A 17,113-nucleotide genomic window follows, 5' to 3' on the forward strand; every position below is an offset into this window, starting at 1 on the left:
TTTTTACTGTCTCTTCTTTGATGAATACTCTTTACTAGGTATTCACATAAAATATGACAATCTTCACACGTTGTGTCTGCTGTCCTGTGTCCACTCACATGCCTCGAATCCAGACCTCCTTGTTCTCTATTTTCTAATATTTGTTCTTACATGATTTTGATCATGATACCCATTCTCAGGATCATGATATTCATTCTCTGCCATTGTGAGCATTCTTCTCATCTCTTTCAAGGCTATACTGGAGAGAGGTTTTAGTGGGGCCTCCATTCATTTTTGGTTTGCACTACTGAACTGGCCCGTTGATGAACCATATTCAGACCTTTTCTGCCTCTGTGAGATTGTAGCAGTCTCACAGAGGCAGGCAGTAGGAGCTGAGGGAGAGACACTGGAGGAGCAGTGGTAAATAACTTGGGCCTCTGAGTAACTGCTTTTACAACTTGTTTCTATCTTCCAGTCATAATCAGGATTGATCCCACAGTTATTGATCCCATTATGCAGTGAGTTAGCTTATACAACTTATTACATGGTAGTTGATATGGTTTGGCTCTGTGTCCCCACAAATCTCACCTTGAATTGTGATAATCCCCATGGGACCAAGTGGAATTAATTGAATCATGGGAGCTCTTTCCCCCATGCTGTTCTCATGATAGTGAGTGAGTCTCAGGAGATCTGATGGTTTTATAAGAGTCTGGCATTTCTCCTGATTCTTACACTCATTCTCTCTCCTGGCACCCTGTGAAGAGGTTCCTTCCACCATGACTGTAAGTTTCCTGAGGCCTCCCCAGCCATGTAGAACTGTGAGTCAATCGAACCTCTTCATAAATTACCCAGTCTCGGGCAGTTCTTGACAGTAGCATGAGAATGAACTAATAGAGTAGGCCTAAGAGAAGCACATTCATAAAAAGAACTTATGGCTTCATGGTTGCTTGGGTGTCCCACAATCAGCTGCTCTGTCTGTATCAGGACCCAGGAGAATGCCAGAAATTGTTTCTTCAAAAGGTATATAATATTATACAGCGTATCATGCATTGTCTTGCTCCAAAATCCTAGAGAGTCTGTATAGTGGTTCTCTCTCTGTGGCAAGCCATAAAATCCATATGGCATCTTATCCCCAAAACAATACAACTAATAGCTTCTATTTGCTTAAGTGTTGGGTCATCCCTGTTGCAATTAGTGATTCCAGTTCTGTAATGGTGATCACCTACTCTCAGCCCTGGACCTCAGAAGAGACCTACTACTGACCGTATAAGTAACATTAGTGTCCCTTTTTCCAGAACATTCTTACTGCTTTAGTAAGTGACATACCCTCAAGCCCTTTCTGTGGAATATTTGGTGGGTTTTATTGACACTGATTGTTGAATGCATTCTATCATGCCCATTTATCTGAGCCTTTTAATTCATTCTTCTATCTTCTGTGGAAATTCTAGTAAATCTGTATCACTTATTTATATCATTGCTTTCTTCATATTAACATATTTAGGAGCTATACTGGCAGTGTATTCACTCAAGGGAAACTTAGCAGGGTGATCAAATATGTATTGCGGAAAGTGCCTATAACCTAACTAAACCCTTTTTATCCAAACTCAGTCCCACCACCTTTGCTCCAGTGTACTCAAAATCCAGTCCCATGCTTCTGAAACAGTAAGTCCCCGCTTCTACCAGTGCATGTTAGCTAGGTCCTTCATTCCTTTGAGAGATAGTTCCTTTCTTCCCTTAGTAGGCTCAATACTTCCCCAGATGGGTTATGAAGTGACTTTGCCAAGTTGTTTCCTCAAAGCCCAGGAATGGTGGTTAGGAGCATACACGAGAGGGAAGTACCTGTTATACTGTGATGGAGAGGGCTCTGCCTCATCATCTAGCAAGATAGGAGTGCTATCCCTTTATAAGATTAAGTGGACATCTTTCTCAGGCTTATAGGGTTAAGGAGAATCTTGAAACTCAACACAATCAGGCATCAATCCAGACAGCCTCATCCCATGTGCCAGGATCTCAGTCATTGCTTCGGTTGGGAATCGAAACTTTAGCTTGATTGCTATTACGATTAAGTCTCGGACCAAGTCTTCAACTTCTCTTCCCTTCTGCTACAGGAAATGAGAACCTCTTTACATGCTGCCCAGCAGGTCCTCTAGCTTTCACACTTAACTTTCACTTGCCGATTGATTACTTTGTCCAGAGCATCAGTAGAGCTTGGCAATAGCTCCTCTGCTTTCTTCATCCAGTCTTGATACCAGCTGTAACATGGTAGGTTCTTTGAGAAGCAGAGTTTGAGATAAGAGATTACCATACAGGACATTGAATAGAGAGTTCTCTTGGTGTCAACAATATTGGAAAGGAAGAGAAGAAGGCAGGATATTTAGAGGGTAAAGTTCCAAAAAAAATCCTCAGCAAGTGTGCAAAAGGAATTCTGGAGGTGGGATGGGCTTCAGAGTTGTCCTGAGTTCGAACAAAAGGATCAGACCTTTATATCCCTTTGTTGATCTGTATTTGGGTGTGGCCTGCCCCTGGAAGGAAGTATGACCTTAAGCGAGGCAATGTTCTTCATTCAAAGCAATCCCCAAAGAGGGCTAGCAGCTAAGTGGCTCTTCCTGCAACACTCTCAACAGCTGGGGGAATAAGATCTTCATTCCTGATGGTAGATCTGTTAGCATTTTGCAGAACCTTCTACTACAATCAGCCTAAGTTTCCTGAAGGAGATGGTATCATGAGAATGTCTTTAAAAGGGACGTGCAAACCAAACTAGTCTGCTTGCTTATTACCTGTCTTCTCAGAGAAAGTACATTATGTTGGACTAATTCTGAAATAGCTCTATAAAAAACATTTGTAAGTGTTTATTTTAAGCTGTCCCCAGGGCAGTCCATTATATCTCCCTGGCCTCTTCTGAATCAGAATCATGAACTACAATCCAGGATGGAGGAAACAAATGGCAGTAGAGAACACTAAAATAACATTGGGCCAGGTGTGGTGGCTCACGCCTGTAATCTCAGTACTTTGGGAGGCTGAGGTGGGTGGATCACGAGATCAGGAGATCGAGACTATCCTGGCCATCCTTGCCAACATGGTGAAACCCCATCTCTACTAAAAATACAAAAATTAGCCAGGCATGGTGGTGCGTGCCTGTAGTCCCAAATACTCAGGAGGCTGAGACAGGAGAATCGCTTGAATCCAGAAGGCGGAGGCTGCAGTGAGCCTAGACCATGCCACTGCACTCCAGCCTGGGCGAGAGTGAGACTCTGTCTCAAAAAAAAAAAAAAATGAAAAATTTCATAAGGGATACAATATTATTATGAGAGAGGAAAATGTTTCATTATTTCAAAAAAGTGGTTTGCAAATTTCTGCTTATCCCTTCATTAAAGAAAATGCATTTAACAATTTAATGCCACTGTTGGAAATCACTTACAAGTTGTCAGTTACATAGTTCATGCCATAGAAACCCTTTCTGACTTATTTTATTGTCAATATCAATAATTTTTCACTATAACTTATTTCTAAAAAATTGTTGTTACTATAAGAATATGTCTAGGAATAATCTATCATTCTAGCAGGTTAAATTTTGCTCTACTTTTTCCTCTCCAATTTTAAGCTCTTCCGATATGAACAATTCCATTTTACCTGTTAAAGATCAAGGTGTATGTTTAATTTCCTTCGTAAGTAAATGCCAATGTCCTACATGGCTTTAATTTCTTATTTTGACTACTTCTGATTTATTATAAAGCTATTGTTATATATAACCATTGTTTCTTATATTTTTGCTCCCTTATCATTAGAATAGTTCATTTATTATTCAATTATTTGTAAGTAAGCAAAACAAAAGGAAAAAAATAGAGGTTTCAATGGGCTCTTTACTTAAAGACTTGCACTGAGCACACATGGACATAAGTATGAGAACAGTAGACTCTCTGGACTATTAGAGGGTGGTGGTGGGGCTGCATTAAAAAACTACCTAATGGATACTATGCTCACTACCAGGGTGACAGGATTCATACTCCAAACCTAGGCATCATGTAATATTCCCATGTAACAAATCTGCACATGTATCCGCTGTGTCTAAACTAAAAGTTGAAATAATGAAACAAATCTAACATCAAACTAAAGGAGCTTCCCATAGGTTAATGCATGACAGCAACTTAGTCTCTGGCATGGCCAAGGGGGAACATTAAATATACATTCTGCAGATCTGCAGATTTCCAGTGTCCACTTTTTTCAGAATGAATGGGTAGTTCTTATTCCATTTCTAATAATGGTATCAATTGCTTATAAAAATCCTTGACATGGTATTCATTGTATGCATACAGCCCGTAGATATCCTTAATTTTGAAACTGAAGTTTCAAAGGGCTTTTTCAAACACTAGGCTCCTTTATCATTCTAGTTTTTATTCTTAAGTCTTTAAAAACCAGATTCAGGAAGCTGTAGCTAGCTGTTGTTGGCTTCCTGCATTCGTTCCATCCCAAGAAATAATAACCATCTTCTAAAACCACCCCTTCCCATTCCTTCCTGTCCAGCCCCCATGTAATTTTCCTTGTGAATAGGCTCCGGTTGGTTTAAATAAATCAGGAGATTCAATCTCTTTGGCCAAATAGGTTAGTTAAGGAATGGTCACGTAACCCAATCAGAGCCAGTGAAATCTACAGGCATGTTTACTAGAGCTTTCAAATTCTTTATATATATATATATATATATATATATATATATATATATATATATATTGCATTTTAGGTTTTGGGGTACATGTGAAGAACATGCAAGATTGTTGCATAGGTACACACATGGCAGTGTGGTTTGCTGCCTTCCGTCCCCTCACCTGTATCTGTCATTTCTCCCCATGCTATCTCTTCCCACCTCCCCACCCCCCATCCCTCCCCCATTTCCCCCCAACAGACCCCAGTGTGTAGTGCTCCCCTCCCTGTGTCCATGTGTTCTTATTGTTCAACACCCACCTATGAGTGAGAATATGCGGTGTTTGATTTTCTGCTCTTGTGTCAAATTCTTTTTTTCTTCTGCAACTGGGATTTGGAAGAGGTAAAGCTTGGTGCCCCTATATCCATATTGCTATGACAAATGGAACCAACCTAAAAATTTCAGCAATCACTGAGGAAAGTGCAAACAACAGGCTCAGGGAATTTGTTCCCAACAACTTTGTTTAAGCATCTGAATTAAGCCATGCTGAAAGCTTGTCTTAATGCTAGACTGTCAGTTTTGTGACCTAATAAATTCTCCTTTCTGTTTAAGCAGGCTCAGTTAGGTTTTCTGGCCAGAAGCCAAAGGAATACTAACTGAAACCTAAGGGAAATTGGCCATTGATCCAAAAAGCAATTGGGGTAGAATTAGCTCTTCATTAAAAATAGGCAAATGGGAAATCCCAAACACTATGTTAACCTTTTTACTCCTTCTAGAATGTTTATATATCACCAGTAACTCTTCAACAGGAATGAAGTGAACAAAAATATACACAAAGAAAGTTAAATAGGAAGTCATCAGGGAAAAGATAATTGCCCTGCAGAAGAGTAATTATCTTGTTAAATTAACCAAAAGCCAGCCAGGTGTGGTGGTTCATGCCTGTAATCCCAGAACTTTGGGAGACCAAGGCAGGTGGATTATGAGGTCAAGAGATCAAGACCATCCTGGCCAACATGGTGAAACCCCATCTCTACTAAAAATATAAAAATTAGCTGGGCATGGTGGCATGCACCTGTAGTCCCAGCTACTGAGGAGGCTGAGGTAGGAGAATTGCTTGACCCAGGAGGCAGAGGTTGTAGTGAGCCAAGATCGCACGATCCAGTCTGGTGACAGCGTGAGACTCTGTCTCAAAAAGAAAAGAAAAGAAAAGAAAAGAAAAATTCACCAAAATCTGAGTTCTGTTTCTCAGGCTTGCATATCTAGAAACTGAAATAAAATAAATTAGTTTATCCTTATCAGTCTTTTGATGAGTACCAATAGCAAACAAATTCACACAAGGGTGATATATAAAATCTAATGGCAATTTTGTAAAAAAACAATTCTCGATTGATTTAATTTCCAAGTGTTTGAATTCTCTGTTCAAAGTATTTCTTACATTCTTCTTCCTCTTTTTTTTTTGGTGAACATAGATATAAAGCCAAAAGGAGGCATAATCCTGAGGCATATTTCAGTGTTTCTCAAACAAACACAGTAACTACTCCCAGAAGTATTTGAATTTAACAGTGACTGGTAGTATTTGTGGGATTATTACTGGGACTTAGTGACCAGAGCAAAGATGCTACTCACATAAAAACATTCACATCCTGACCGAAATGCCAGTACATACTAAGTTTGTAGTGAGGCCTGTCAGAATGCACAAATCCTCAGATTCAATATACTTTTTTTTTTTTTTTACTTATTATGCGCTGACTCTTGAGGCAATGACAGCATATATAGCCATGTGGTCCCCTAGCACACAGCATGTGGTCTCTGAATATCATTTTGCACTAACAGAAACTAAGTGTTCATAAGAGAAAGAGCTAATTCCATGTCTGGCACAGGAAATATACAAGACGAACTCTGGCCATCTTATGTCAGAAAGCAAGGAAGCTATCAAAGACTAATGAGCTAATGTCACAGAGACGGAGGAGCCACATTAAAGGGACTTCCAATGGCCTACAAGAGAGTCAATGAAAAATCAGAAAAAAAAAGAAAGAAAAGAGTAATTACAACAGATTGCAACACATGGAGTGTATTTTTAAAAACTCATTAATTCAAAAAATAACACATTTTGAAAAATAAGTAATTTTTTATCATAATGGACCAACTCAAACTTCTACAAATTAATAAATAAAAAAGAATCAATATTTATGCTTTTCCTCTACATATTTTATTTCAGAATAAACAAATATTGGTTATTCTGAAATAAAATATGTAGAAGAAAAACATAAATATTGGTTATTCTGAAATAAAATATGTAGAGGAAATAATATTCCAAATATTGGTTATTCTGAAATAAAATATGGACAGGAAATTTGATAAGAGAAAATTTTTTTCTATAGAATTCCTAATAATAAATACAATAAGACTGGTAAAATTAGAAAATCATTCTTTTGTAAACTCAATTTTAGTAATAGCGGTTCTAAGCAATAGTCATAAATAGGTGCAAAACCTAATGGTACAATAGAAAGTAATAAGCCACCTATGTTTATTTAGTCCCAAACTACTGAAGTTAAATCAAATGGATTCTTTTTCAAAATCAGTTTAAAAGAATAAGGAAAGAGAAGCTCATTTTAAAAACTCCTCTCCTGAAAGAATGATCAGCCCAATTCACAATATGGTACATCCTACAGGACAAATGGCCTGGTTACTGCAAAAATAAATAAATAAATAACTCAGAGATATGGAGAGAAAAGAAAGAAATTAAAAAGACTTAAAAAGCTTAATAATCAAACATGATATGAGGCTTTGTTTGCAATTTGATTTGAACAAACCAACTGTTAGTAGCTAATTTTGAGACTATTATGGAAATTTAAACATGGCTTGAGTATTAGATGGTGTTAAAAAACAGTTGTTAACATTTTTGAGTATATAATGTCAGTAGAGGTACATAAAAATTTTATGGTCAATTAGTGAAGCATACTAATGATTTAGGAGAAAAATAGCATGATAGCTAGAATCCTTTAAAATAGTTCAGAAAAAAAAGTTTGTGTAGGGAAAATAGAAGATAAAAGACTGGCAAAACATACTGACTTTGAATTACTGACTTCATCAGTAACTATTGAAGCTGGTTTATCATATCACTTTTTATACTAATGTATATGTCATCCTTAATAAATTACTTTTCAAAAGAAAAAGAGAGTACTAGAGATAATAGCCAAAGTTTGTTTCTGTAAGTTCCATTTTAATATTCTTTTTTTTTTTTTTTTTTTTTTTTTTGAGATGGAGTTTCGCTCGTTACCCAGGCTGGAGTGCAATGGCGCGATCTCGGCTTACCGCAACCTCCGCCTCCTGGGTTCAGGCAATTCTCCTGCCTCAGCCACCTGAGTAGCTGGGATTACAGGCACGCACCACCATGCCCAGCTAATTTTTTGTATTTTTAGTAGAGACAGGGTTTCACCATGTTGACCAGGATGGTTTCGATCTCTTGACCTTGTAATCCACCCGCCTCAGCCTCCCAAAGTGCTGGGATTACAGGATTGAGCCACCGCGCCCAGCCCCATTTTAATATTCTATGTCATTAGGTAGATGATATGATTTGGCTGTATCCCCATCCAAATCTCATCTTGAATTGTAGCTCCCATAATTCCCTGTGTTGTGGGAGGGACCCAGTAGGAGATAATTGAATCACAGGGGTGGTTCCCCCATACTGTTCTCATGGTAGCGAATAAGTCTCACAAGATCTGATGGTTTTATGAGGGGAAACTCCCTTTTACTTGGCTCTCATTCTTTCTCTTGTCTGCCACCATGTAAGACGTGCTTTATGCCTTCTGCCATAATTGTGAAGCCTCCCCAACCATGTGGAACTGTGAGTCCATTTTTTTAAATTACCTCTTTTTCTTTATAAATCACCCCATCTTGGGTATGTCTTTATCAACAACGTGAAAATGGACTAATACAATAGGTTCATAGTGATTAAGCTAAAGGTAGTCTTCATGGCAGCTTAATTCTTTCAGTTGCTCAGGACAAGATATCTTCTTTGATACCATATATATAGTATATATATAGTATCCCACAATGACTTCATCAGTAACTGCTGGTTTCACCTTTGACATGTATCCTGAATCTGACTTCTTCTCATCACTTGAACTGTATCCTTTTTCCAAGCTACTGCCGAATCTTGTCTGAATTGTTTCAGAAGATTCCTAACTGGCATCCCTGCTTCTGCCTTTTTACTCTTTTGGTTAATTTTCAACAGAGCAGCCAAAGGGGTCCTGTTTAAGGCTAGGTCATGTATGACCTTTGTTCACTAACTCTGCTTCTTGTTTTCTCATATCATAGATAGATAAATAGATAGATAGAGAGATAGAGAGATAGAGTTAGTTAATAATAATAGAAGTTTTCCCATAACCGAGAGACTTCTGGCCCTAACTGTAGGGTTGTTGCTCTAACAATATATGCACGTTTTGTAAATCAGAGCTTCATCATTGTTTTAAAATACTTAGATTCAAAACACTTGTTTACTATCACAAGGAAAAAATGTGTGTGTGTGTGTGTGTGTGTGTGTGTGTGTGTGTGTGTGTGTGTGTATTTTTTGAGACAGAATCTCACTCTGTCAGCCCGGAGTGCAGTGGCGAAATCTCAGGATCACTGCAACCTTTAGCTCCTGGCCTCAAGCGATTCTCCCACCTCAGCCTTCAGAGCAGCTGAGATTACAGGCATACCACCACCATGTCTGGCTAACCCTTTTTGTACTTTTAGTAGAGACAAGATTTCGCCCTGTTGTCTGGGCTGGTCTCAAACTCCTCACCTCAAGTGATTTGCCTGCCTTGGCCTCCCAAAGTGCTGGGACTACAGGCTTGAACCACCATGCCCAGGCTACATCTCACTGAGAATTAAAAATCTCCAACATAGGCCAGGTGCCATGCTCACACCTATAATCCCAGCACTTTGGGAGGTGGAGGAGGGTGGATCACTTGAGGTTAGGAATTGGAGACCAGCCTGGGCAACATGGTAAAACCCCCGTCTTTATAAGAAAACACAAAAATTAGCCAGGGGTGGTGGTACATGCCCATATTCCCAGCTACTTGGGAGGATGAGGTGGAAGGATCGCTTGAGCCGGGGCGGCAGAGGTTTCAGGGAAGCAGAGGTTGCAGTGTGCCAAGATTGCCCCACTGCATTCCAGCCTAAGTGACAGAGGTAGACCCTGTCTCAAAAAAAAAAAAAAATCTTTAATAAAGCCTACATGGTTCTATGTGATGGTGACCACTATTTCTTATTACTCTCCTCTCCTCTTTACTCACACCATTCTACCCAGACTGGCCTCCTTATCATTTCTTGGGCACAACAGTGTGCTCCAGCCTCAGAGCCTTTGCATCTGCTATTCCCTCTGCCAGACATGCACTTCCCCCACACACTGATAGGGCTTGCTCTTTACCTACATGACATCTTTCCAGAATTTCTTTTTTAAAATTACATACTCCAGTTCATTCTATTCCTCTTCAATGACTTATTTTTTTAAACCCTCTCACAAACACCCAACACGTATACGTTGAATTTATTTATATTGTTTATTTGCATGTTCTCTCACTTTTTTCCACAAGGAATTTATGATGCTTTTGTTCACTGAGACCTTAGCACTCAGAAAAGTGCCTGGGACATAGTAGTATTCAATAGGTATTTGTTGAATTAATAAATTAAACTATTATTCTAGTAGCATTTTTCACGACCCTCAAGGTTTCTTATTCTCCGAACTGCATGGCCTTGATTAGTTTTAACAATCAGGGCAAGCTTACTTCTTTCATTATTCATTCATTCATTAAAAACATATTTATTGAGCTCCTTCTATTCATTAGGAACTGAGAATACAGTAATTAATTGGATAGATATGTTATGCACTCTCCTACAAGCAACTCCCTTAGGGAAAAAGGGACACTTCACTGTTAACCCAGTTTAGTCTATATAGGTGTTCAGTCAACTATCCCAGGCCCTAGGGCAAATCTTCATAAAAAGTCTGCAAGTTGTGCATCCTACAAAAGAATTATAGTAGTACATGAGTTACACAGCTCTGCGCAGCCTTTAGGAGGGTGTCAAGTTGGTTGAAGTCCCAGAGCTAACTGCATCTTGCCATGAGATGCTGCATCTGGGGCTCTTCTAAGAGCAGCCCAAGAAGAGCGAGGAAGGACAGCAGTCTCCATGACCTGCTCAGGTAGTGAGCAATGCAAACACACCCAGCACTCACTGTTGTGCCGTGATGCTCCTGAGGAGCACCCCCAGACAAAAGGACAGTGTCGCTGCTGAGAGCACTCAAGGAGAACCACACAGAGCAGCAGCCCAACCTACAGCTAAATAGGGGAGACGGAAAACTCCCCAAAGGTGCAGTTCCATGCAGTTATTTAATAATAGAAGTCTTCCCATAACCCAGAGACTTCCGGCTATTTGTGTCCTTGCAGTGGTATCCACCCTATAGGGTTGAGACTCTAATGATACACACACTTTTTGCAAATCAGAGCTTCATCATTATTTTAAGATACTTAGAGTCAAAATACTTGTTTACTATCACAAGGAATTTTAACTTTGCATTTATCAATGGAAGAAAGGGGATACTATATTCTTCAAGTCTAATTTCAACTGTCGTAAATTTTTGAATTGCTGTGAGAATGATTTTACATTCTTATTATCTATTTGTGGAAATAAAGTTACTTGTTGATGAGAATTATTGAAAATTTGAAGACATCATCATTTTGAAAAGTCTTAATCAAAAATTACTTATGACCATTTCAAATCTTGATACAAAATAATAGCTATGTTCACTGAAACAAAATTAAGTTACTCATTTAAAATTCCAAGATTTTATTTGGAGATATTCTTCCAAATAAAGATAGTATTTTCACTAAGACTTTACTTTAGAAAGAGGTTTAATTATTTTCATCACCATGTCCTACATATTCCAATTTTTTTATTTATCCAAGTAAATATGATCATCTTCTATATGAGCTTTGATATGAAACAAGGTGGGGAAGCACTCCACTTGGGAAACTTGTATGCCATGAGTGAATTCATTTGCCTCTTACATGTAGACATTTTCAGACAGCCAATATTTCCCGACAGCATTTCAAACTCCATTCTCTCATGGTCTGATTCCTGTGCAGACAGAGGCAAGCACGAGTGACAGGAATAGCCTTCTTGAACTATCATTCAGTTCCTCCAGTCCCTTAATATGAGATCAATAAAGCTTCACCCTTTTGAAGGCAAAATGATATCACTGCCTTGGAATATCACTAGAGACAGTACATGAGTTTAGTAAGAGGATGTATTGAAGGTACAGATTCCCTGTCCAAATTAGACTACTTCAGGGTCAAAGAAGTAAGCCAAAATCATTTCAACGCATACCAAAACATCATTTGCCACATTTATTACACTATATCAGCCTATGCCACAGGAAAAGAGTTGTAGGTTGAAATTATCATTGCTGCCTTTGATATCTTTAATAACTTTTAGGCCTACCTACCGTTTTTTTTTTTAATCAAAGAACTCAGAACTTTAGAATCTAAGAGCTACCCTTGTTAGTAATGAGATTCACTTCCTGATTATTAAAATAGTGTATAATCAAAGCAAAGTGACCTCGGCATGATGAGACAGGTGTGCAAACTACTGATTATGTGGTGGCAGCTGCTTTCCCATTTGTAAATGTTTCTTTACTATTTGGAAATGGAAGGACCACTGAACCCTAGAGGAGGCTTTATCTTCTGCATATCCATCATCACTGTGGCTTTTTCAAAGATGGGATCTGTGAATGGTGTAACAGGATATTTCTCTAAGTATTAAGACAGCTAACACCTGAAAAGTAATTATTATAGTAGGAAAAACAAAAATCAGTTTTTTAGATTTTTTAAACTTTAGAAAGATAAAGTTTTCTCTCTAAGAAAAATCTAAACTATTTATTGATTTGAGGGAATAAAATAAAGATGCAAAATTGTCTTTAATATTTGTGGTACACAAAGAAGACAGTGCTGATAGTGCTGACATTCGGTCTTTGTTCAGGCATGAGGGAAAATTCTGAACAGTGAACCTGCTGAAACACTCTGACCTGATAAAACCTTAGCTAAACTGGTAATCCTGTTCTCTCAGACTCATGGCTTCCATGCAAAGCTATGTACTGTGATTTCATTTTTAAACAAGACATTCTTTCCTGCTGCAGAAATGGAGAAGCTGAGTTTATAGAGAGAATGCTTGACATACTGTTGAATGTTCCCGTCAGGAAGGCAGAACTCCATAGACTGTAAACCAGTATATTAATAATGATGCTAGTACTAGCTCTGTTATATGGCTGGATAGAGCAAGACATTCTACAAAGTATCCCACACGTATTCTCATTTGGTCCTCAGAGTGCTCTTACACATGTCCTATTTGTATCTCCATCTTACCAATGAGGAAAAGAAGACTTAGAATTTGAACGAGCATCTGAACCCACATATGTCTGACTCCAAATGTCATAGCTGCACTGCCTCTAATAAATGCATGTTAAAGTTCTAACATTTTACACATCAGACCTAAAAAAGCTTTTCCACTCTATGAGAGCTTTTTAATTTTTTCAACCTTTTTGGAAAAATACAGTAAATTGTACTGGTTTACAAGCTTGTATTAATTGTTAAATTGCAAAAATATTTTTTACCTTTCGGAAGCCCTTTCGTTAATATTTAGAGTCAATCTGAAGGAGGATTTGGGTATTTCAGTATATACTTGCAGAAGTGTTAAGCACTGACCACTGAGATTGTAGCCACTGTGTGACAAGAGGATACCCAAGGGCAGAAAGGTCAAGAAGAAATTTTCCAGTTCATTGGCTCGCCCAGAACTGCCTCGGTGAATCGCATTCCACACAGCCTCTCAGTGCTGAGCTAGCATCTATGTAGATCAAAGCTATGCCCAGAATGGCTAATTCATGCACTAAACCCAAATGTCAAAATTTGTTAAACACATATTCCTTTAGTAAAACTATCTAACTGGGGAACCCACTGGAAGAAGGGATGGAACGAATTATTTGTCTAGATTCAGATTTACAGGTTTTTCTTTAATAGCAGTGGCATAGTAAGAGACTAGCTAGGGAAGGAGAGTCTTCAGAGAGAAGAATGTAAAGAGAATAGTGAGACTGAAGTTTCTAGTGATTCATGACGCAGAGGCTCCTAACAGATGATCCCACCAGCCTTTCCTAAACACATTGAATATGAATGCATTATCGAATGAATGAATAAATCAGTAGCTAAATGATATAAAGGCTTTCAATGTATCAACCCAGTCGCTCATTCTTAATCTCTTTGCTGCTTTTCCTTACCCTTAGTTCGCTTCTCTTCCCCCTTAGTGAGGAATGCACTATGACTACCAAATGTAACGACGCCACCACCACCACTACCACCTACACACCCTCATTTCTCCTAGGGCAGAATACTTGCTAGGCAACCTCATGGATCCAAAGACAAAAAACTGTGTGTGTCTCTCTCTCTATCTCTTTTCTTCACCCCATTTCAAACACCCAGCTAACTACAAGAGAGCACATATGGAATTGCTCACAGTGACTTGCCTTAAACATGTTCTTTAAAACTCTTATAGTACTATCAAAAGTAGTGGTGTTTCACAGTCACAGTATGACAAAGTAGGAATCCTGTCTACCATTTCTCCCAGCTTTAACTCACATAGGAAAAGGAGAGAAAAAGTGACAAACATCACCCAGAAGGTTTCTTGCAGTATGCTAGACACAGTGCCAAGTGTATAAACTATAACATATTATCTGGGTTGACATGAGATTCTCATATAAAGTTTGTGCAGTGTTCATTTCTTGCCATCCTCGCTAGTTCTACAACCAGTGATTCCTATGTATTCTGGATAGACAAAGCCAACATAATTATATTTGACATGTTCAGAGATACAGAAACTGGTGCTTAGTTGAAATCCTTGATTTCCCTGGACCTAGAAGCCCAATGAGAAATACTTAAATCCTATACCCCTCAATTAAGCTAAACCCTTATATACACATGTCTGATGAAACAGGGTAGGCATGAGTGGTCATGGCAGAAAAGAACATAAGTCTCCAAGATGAAAGCATTGCAAGTGGTAAATGAGTTTGAGAAGGCAGAACTTATCAAATTCATTTTTCCAGGATGTTGGAAAGAACATATTGTTAGTGTTAGGTATGAGGCTGCATATAATCCTCCATCTTGCTAGTACTTATGCCAGCTGTGAGTTAAAAATAGAAGAGATTATGAAACTAGGGGCTTTAGTTCCTTTGCTTGAGAATCTCCTTAATGAACAAAGGAGTAAGCAGCTGAGCTCTAAAAAAGGAAGGAGAAACTTACAAGGAAGTTCTGGCATTATGCAAGAATGTCAGGTCCAACCTTGCAGAGCAAGGTATTGGGTCCAGTCCTTAAACATTCATCACAGACAGAGATTCACAGGATTGGCAAATTCCCTCAGGCCAGCCATAGATTCTTGGCTCATGATTTTCTGATTTTAAACTTACTTTTTAATATTGGCCTCTGTCAGTTTCCCTTATGCTATTATGAGCACAGCTATGCATTTAAGAAGATGGTTGTTATATTTTATACATGATTCCTAATTGTTTTCTAATGGAAGCATTTTCAGATCCCAATCTCCACATTCCACTAAATTTAAGTGCCTTTGTTTTTAATAGAACTCTTTCTAAAATAGATTTGTATAAGGCTGTTGTTGAAACAATAAATTAATTGATTTTTGACTGGGATTTCAGTTACTTTAATGTGTTCTTGCGTAATGCTATTTGTTCTCTGAGAATACCAGCAGATTTTTTTGAACTTCAGAGTCCATAGATGTTGTTCCCTTTACTTACTACTAATACATGGGTATGCATTGATTAACTAACGAAATGATTTTACTCTTCATAAGGGTTAGGGGAGGTGTCACTTAGCTTATCTTTTATTTTAAACAGAAGCTATCTCTCTCATTCTCTATACTCACTGGCTTTCTCAGCCTTTATTTAAGGGGGAAAAACATGACATGAACTATGTAACCAATCATTTGAAAAACAATTTGACATTTGGTTCTTTCTAGAGGTATACAGTCTGGAGACATGGTACAAAGAAAGCAGTGCATTGAGGAGGCTGTAAACAATGAAGTAGGGCACAAAAATGCTGGTTGGATGACTCGTATTTACCTAGCCCTGAGCCAGTTTCCCGGATTCCTATCATACCTTGATAGAAGTTCTACAGGCATATAAACTTTTCCCTGGTGCACATTAAACACTTTCAAAACTACATTCTTTTAGGCTCCTGTGGAAGTAAATTCATTTAAATGGGCTTCCCTGCTAAACTGAAAAACTGAATGTAGTTTTGTTAAGTACTCTATAAGCAAAGGAAAGATGACTTTTCAAAAGTTTATTGATTTGGCAACCATTCCGAACCATGCACACAATAATAAGCAGAGGGCCTTTTGTTCAACACCCCATTCTTGCTCCAAATTTTACAGCCACATAGCTCTAGAGAAGGTTAGCCTGGGTAAAGCCTCATAAGAAGAATTCCATGGCATGGAGCATAGTGATGTTTGCCCATCTTTTCCTCTCTGATTCCTGTGTAAAACATCAACAATGGAGTGATTGCCTGGGCGGAGCAGAGGGAAGTTGAAAAATAGGGACACAGAGAAGTAATGAGGAAAATTGGGAAAACACATGGAAACAAGACAATTGTGGGATTCTAGGTTGGCTGCAAACTCAGCAATGGATACGTGGATCTGGCAAAAATATTAGACCCAGGCTAAGAGAATAAGTACGTAGCCTTCTCCTAACTACAGACATATCTCTTTTGCAAATAGATTTAAAGGAGAGAAAGAAAAGAGTCACACAGAATTTTGAAAAAACAAAGACTACAAAAAATAAGGGAGTAAGTGGAGCTTCAGTGTACTTGAAAAAAGGTGATTAGAGGCCATGGGATGTTAAAATAGAACCATGGAACTTTAACTGTGAACATGAAAGTAAACTGGTGGGAAAACGAGGTATATGTCAACATTTTTTAAAGGAGGCCTCAAAAATAATCGGAGAACTTTTAGATCAGGTCCAGAGATAGTTACACATAAAAGCGACTGAGGTTCTGGTCTTGCATCCAATTTACCTACAAACTTCCCTTTGAAGACCTTCAAATTGTGGCTGATACAGGCAGCACTATAAACTTAAAACAGAATTGGGCTTGGGACAACATTTAGGAATCTTTTCTGCAAACTTTAGTAGAAATGTAAATAGGCTAAAAAAAAAAAAGAGAAAGCACTGAAGATTCACATAGGATTGCCTCCTATGTGAGCTAAATCTACACGCCTCAGAAATAAGAGGGTCTTAACGTCAGAACAATGTTCATATTCTCACCAATAAAAACATCTTAATATAGTAAATGTAAACATTTGCTTAACAAAGTATATATAGTCATTTACTTTGACCCAGAAGTCTACTTACAGGACACTACCAAAGACACACTTAAAAATGTAGGAAGCACTTTATGCACACAT

The sequence above is a fragment of the Saimiri boliviensis genome, chromosome 1 (genome assembly GCF_048565385.1).
Source record: "Saimiri boliviensis isolate mSaiBol1 chromosome 1, mSaiBol1.pri, whole genome shotgun sequence".
Classification (NCBI taxonomy): Eukaryota; Metazoa; Chordata; class Mammalia; order Primates; family Cebidae; genus Saimiri; species Saimiri boliviensis.